This window comes from Gavialis gangeticus, unplaced genomic scaffold (assembly GCF_001723915.1).
Source record: "Gavialis gangeticus isolate Ggan-Ray unplaced genomic scaffold, GavGan_comp1, whole genome shotgun sequence".
In the NCBI taxonomy this organism is placed as follows: Eukaryota; Metazoa; Chordata; order Crocodylia; family Gavialidae; genus Gavialis; species Gavialis gangeticus.
Window position 1 is genome coordinate 8,119,470 of NW_017729012.1, and position 6,068 is coordinate 8,125,537.

The 6,068-nt window shown below is 48.8% G+C and overlaps 1 protein-coding gene across 1 annotated transcript in view; it reads right to left on the minus strand.

Moving 5' to 3' along the window:
* The window catches only part of YPEL2 (yippee like 2), a 38,330-nt gene that overhangs the window by 27,003 nt on the left and 5,259 nt on the right, over nucleotides 1–6,068 (minus strand). The window lies entirely within an intron of this gene.

The window sequence follows — 6,068 nt, forward strand, 5'->3', positions numbered from 1 at the left end:
TTCAGAATGAGCCAATTTGGAATGGAAATTCCTGAGCTAACAAAATGGAAAGGCTCAAGACCTGGCGCATGCTTCCAGGAGACCCGCCTATAGCATCAGTGAGGATATTTCACCTTAGCATGGCCACCCAGGCTGGCCTCATACGGAGCTACTACTATGGCTCAGTGTGGTGGTCCCTGGGGCTGGTCCTGCTCCACAGGATGGGCTGTATCAGAACAGCAGCCTCCTAGTGAGGTGGGGAGTGTGGCACACAGAGGGGTGTTGGCTCCGGACTGTTCTAGGCAGCTGTGTCCCTCTTGCTTGTGAAAAGAGTGAACTGTCTGCACAGCACGTTGGGAAGTCACAAGCCTATTTCAGGCAGCAGAGGTGGCGCCCTGGGGACAGCAAGTGAAAAAAAGCAAGCGAACACCCAGCATGGATGAGCCCCTGTGTTCCCTGCATTCCTGGCTGATGCAGTTGCCAGACTGCAGCAGGACACTGAAGCAGGGCAATGAGAAGTGAATTGGGAAATGCGTTCAGCAGCTTGCCATGTGGATTCACTTTCAGTCACCCTAAACACCCTCTGCAGAGCTCACACACAGAAGACCGGGCTAGACTTGCAAAATTCCTGAAGTCACATATGTGCCTAAGGTTTTGAAAACTAAGCAAGCCCTGGGGATCCAATGTATCTGCAGAGCTGCTGAAAAAGGGACTTTGTGCCTAAATTACTAGGGCACTTCTGAAAATGCTACCTCCTGAATCTTACTCAGAAGGCAAGGCATTTTCCCAGTGAGCACCATGCGGGTGGAAGGGGAGGTATCCAGAGCTGACTGATGCATGCCAAATGCAATATATGTAGCATAGTGGGCTATAGGATTCACAAATTCCTAGGTTTGAGGCAGCTGGCAGGTATTAGCAACAAGGCAGGAACCCAGCTTCCTCTCCTGCTCTGGGAAACACTTCCTTTTCCTCTCTAGGAGGCAGGCCCCTCAGGACAAACTGTCATGAGACTGGGAGTGAGCGACAGACTTTTTATTCACCCCGCAATCTGCTGAGAAGGCACATCTATCACCACCACAATGCTCAGCACTTACATGGCACTTTTCATCCCCCGAGCACTCCGTGAACATTAACTAATCAGATCAGTCTCTTCCAATCAGGCTTAGTGAGAATTGCCCTGACACTGAAACATGGCTTTCAAGTGCCCTGGGACCCAATCCAGCTCCCAGGGGGTCTACCAGAAGTTGCACGAGGCTGATGGCAGCTCTGCAGACATCTCTGCTGCCTGCGTAGCCAGAGCTGCAAACTTCAGTCATCAGTGCAGCGTGGGCAGAATGAGAGGAGCGGATGGGAACGCAGGCACACTCTGGAGGACAAGACTCTCGCAGGTGAGAAGTGTTCAGGGGCTTGAAAGTGCTTGGACCTTAAAGGCTGCAAGGAGCTAGGAGAACAGAAGGAAGCTAGTCTGCTTTCCTCCCCTATTTATTTGATGCAAGGAAGTGCAACATATCCCAGCTTTCCTGCACTGAGCACCAACCTCCCTGGTCACAAGACAACAGATCCAGCCCTAAATTCCAAGCTCTTGATTCAGCGCTGGACATCCAATATCCCCTCGTAACAGAGCCCCGGGCCTGGAATGTGTGAGCCATGCACCTTGCCATCCAAGTGCAGGGAAGCAGAAGACGAAATGTGCTCTTGCTCAGGCCAAATGCAACTGGATTCCAAGGCAAAGGACCAAACCCTGACAAAAAAGGAGAAAATTACAGGGGAAAGACCAGCCACAGGAAAAAGGAACGAGAAGAGCCTAGCAAGTACTTTACCTGAGGGCCAAGGCTTGCACAGCCAGTTTGAACCCACTGCCTTAAAACTGCACCTTTTACAGAGACTACGATTTTCTCACTTGCTTCTCTCCTGCAGGACAGGAGGGGAGTGTACAAGGCGGCCAGCTGTGCCTCTCTTTTCATACGAGCAAATTCAGACCTCATCTCTGCCTGCCTCACATGAGCAACACCAGCTTTGTGCTGCGGCGGGACGGGGGGGGGGGGCGGGGGGGGGGGGGGCGGGGGGGGGGGGGGCGGGGGGGGGGGGGACGACAGCCAGCAGCCAGGATCTCAGCCAAACAGCTGCATAAAGGATGCCTAGACAAAGCCCAGAGGGAACAATACCACAATAATCCCCCTTTGTCATCAGCCTGCTCCTCCTGCCCAGGGTCACTGAGCAACAGCATGTTGGAGCCACAGTAAGAACCAAGAGGGGCCGCTGAAATCAAGTTAATCTAATGGGGAATAAAAACACCCCTGACTTATACAGCTCTTCACACCAACATGCTACATGAGCGTTAACTGGCCAGTCTTCACAATGCATCCAAGACGCCCAAGACTTTACCCATGTGAACTAATGCCTAAGCACAGACTAGAAGGAACGGGAGTTATCAATGGTCTCTTTCTCTCTCCATTGTAAGATTTACTATTTATGAACAAAAGTCCTAGCATTCTGCTAGGAGGGGAAAATAGTTTTTAAACAGCTCTTGTGAATAAAGCCGAGAAGGATAGCAGTGCAGGGGCTCAATAAGGGTGGCTAATAGGGGTAGATATTTTAAGATCCATTTATGAGCACATCTTCCAATACTGGGCGAAGAGCAAGGGATCAATTTGGCACACACACACAGTCAGGATCTCTGGTGGCAATCTACAGCCAAGCTGCCATTCAAACAGTCCCTGCTTCTGCTCTAACCATAACGGCAGTCCCTTATTCTTAACAGCCCATCTTCTTATAGAAGTCTCCCCTGCCCACCCCCACAGCACTGTTCCCAGTCTGCAATCACCCAGAGCCAGTGCTCTTTTCTGCCCTCGAGACAACCACAAGCATGGTTCACAGCGCCTCACAGCAGCCCCATTCACTCCACTGATGGGCAGAGACAAAGGCCTGCATCACCAGCCATGGTGGCCAGCTCTACAGGACCACACACTTCATCTCCACCACTGGAGCCATTGGCCACGGCAGCTATTGGGTGGTCTCCATTCCAGCAACTTCTCCTTGGAGCAAGGGGGAGGGGAAAGGATTAAGGATCCTTTACTGTTTTGTTTTATGTAATATTTATATTTTATTATTTTAACATCAATACAAATACAATTAGAGGCAAACATATAGCTGTAACCAGCAGGAGCCTCAGTGCCACTCCATCAGGCTGAGGCCATATCCACAAGTCTACATCCTTCCTATAGGTTGGTACAGGCCAAATTTACCTCTGGGACGGGCTCACTGGTGTCACTGGAGTTGGGACTTTCCGAGGATGCCGGAATAGCTGGATTTAGGAGGGGAGGAATCCTGGAGCCAGTCCGAGAGCAACCGCCAGAGGATCCCTGGAGCATGGGGGGAGAGGAATATCACATACATCCCTTTTGGGGACATCGTACAGAAATTATCGGTTAATGGCCAATCTCCTTGCAGCTGTCATCTGTTATTCCAAGCAGGCTTTGATATGTGTAGTCAAGAGTTCCTCCGGCCAGTTTTCAACCCCCTCCTTCCATCCACCTCTCTAGAGGCCCGTGAGGTTGATGAGCAGCGTGGGAAATGCAGGAAAAGACAGCATGGGGAAAAAGAGCAGTGGTCAGTCCCCCCAAGCACTTGCACCTTTTTGGGTACATGCTGGATAACTCAGATGCCCGTCTCCCCACCCACAAGCCATGACAGCCACACACACACAAAAAAAAAAATCAAAACCAATCCAACTGAACTTGTTTCCCATCAAACTTGAGGTTTTTGTGGTTAAGAGGTCAACGCCTTTCCCTGTCATTCAGAAACAGCAAACGCAGTAGGAAGATGCATTTCAAAAGATGAAAATGGTGAGGAACAGCTTCAATATTTTCTAAAACCAAATGCTTCCGAAGTTGAACACAGAGCATTGTGAACAACCCAGCTGCCAAGAGAACCCCAGACTCTACTCTTTGGTGTCACCCGGCATGAATACATGGTGCACTTGCTTGACGGAGGTCACTCTAGCAGCTCTCTTTCACCAGGATGACAAACTGTAGGAGCCAAGCCTGCATATGGGTTCTCACAGCTCACTCAAAATGCTCGAGGACAGCTCCTGCTCAGTCACGGCACAGAAGGGTGCACTCAGAAGGGAAACTCTTTCAGTGCTGGGGCATGCATGGTGGCTTATGCATGGGACAGCCTCCTAGTGCAGGATTCTCAAAAATTAGGGCTCAGTTCCCAGCCTCACCAGTGTCTGCCACCAAGGCTGTGGGCAAATCACTTTACTGCCAACTTCACAGAGACGCTGAGCCCCAGCACCCCCAAAGAACGTGGCGGGAGCTAGAGATGCTCCAAAGCTTTGGAAGCAAGAGAGAAACATGGAACTGAAGCACCGATTTTTCTGTGCCTAGAAATTAGGAACACCTCCCTCCTGCTCGGTTCTGTTCATTCCAACGATAACAGCTCATGACTGCAGGAGAGCTGGGGAGCAGCTTTGGTAGTCTCAGTGGTTCCAGACAGAAATGGAATGGCCTCCTTTAACATGGGAGAAGCCAAGACAGGAATTAAGATTGTGAAAGGCTCCGAGATGAGCTCAGACTTGAGCACAGGCAGCTGGGAAAGCCATCAAAAGGACTGAGTATAAAAGTCTGGGTACAGAAGCAGGCCCTCTTACTCCTTTACCCTCCAGCTCTGGGCATCCCCCAGCCCTCAAGTTAAAACAGGATTGGGATATCCATGAAGCCCATCAGTACCTTCTTCTCAATCAATCAATCAGTCCTTGCTGCTGCCTGAGACAGCTGTGCCCTTTCCCAGGGGCTGCCTTCTCTCATGGGAAGCAGGGAGTGGCAGGGGTGGGAAGGGGTAGATGCAAACCCTCGCTATATCTGCATAACTGCAAGCACATGTAATGAAGTCAAAAAGTACGAGGCAGGCAGGGAGTCTACCCACCTCCTGACAAACTGCTTACCCCTCTCAAACATCTTTTTTGTTGCTCTAGGCCTCAGTTCTCCCATCTGTGCACTGGGGATATTACTACTCATCTCTGCACAGGGCTCAGAGATCCTGGGATTAAAAAGTGCTGTCTCAACCCAGATTATTTAAAGCAATTACTGGTTTTGCTAAATAACCACTAGGTGGCACTACAAGGGGCTGGACAAAGTAGCAATTAAAGACTCCCTGAATCATTAAGACCCTGTGAAGGCACAACGCCAGGCATGATGCACCTGCCGTGCTCCACATGCCACAGCCAGTGTAGCAGGAAAAACAATAGTGATGATTATTTTGCTGAGCAGCTATCAGTACTAAATCCATCATTGCAATTATATTAATCATGTTTTAAAGTATGTGTTACAGGGCAGGCAGTGTGTCAGTCCATGAAGCATCGCAGACCTTCCCATCAAACCAAGCCTGGGCAGACACTCCAGCTATTCAGGTCTTCTGGAAGAAGTGGTTTGTCTGGACATTACAACACAGTGAAATAAAAGTGTAAAAGGGACAGACACTGATCTATTAAGAGAGAGAACAACCTGTTTTGTGCTGTTTAACATATTAATCTTATTCCCTTCATTCACAACTCTGAGGCTGTTGAAATGAAAGCCAGACATGAAAAACAAGCAAGATCTGCATGACGATGCACAGTTGCTCTACTCGCTGCTTATCAACTAGGTTAGGAGATAAGAGCAGGCTGGCCAGTTTCACTTTGGTTTATAAGCAGTTTCGGTTCTGTTGCGCTTGCATATCAGTCAAGACCTAAAATCCAAGCCCCCGAAATTAAGGGAATTAAAGATAAATTCATGTTAAAAGGAAACATTTAGGAAGGGTTAATGAATGTTACAAGCATGTTAGAGACAGCAGTTATGTTACTAGTTATTAAAAATCCACCTTAACAGGTTCTAGAGAAACTAATAAATGGCTTAAAGCATTCAGGATTCGTGGTAGAGATGATCTTTTATTAGACTAACTAGATTTTTTTTTTGCAAACGTTTCAAATTTCAAACTTTTGGGTACAAACACTAACAAGTGGCTTGTAACTATCGGCAATTAACTAATAAATTATTCCTATTTTAAGTGATTACCCTTTTATGTATACATACTGGGGGGGGGGGGGGGGG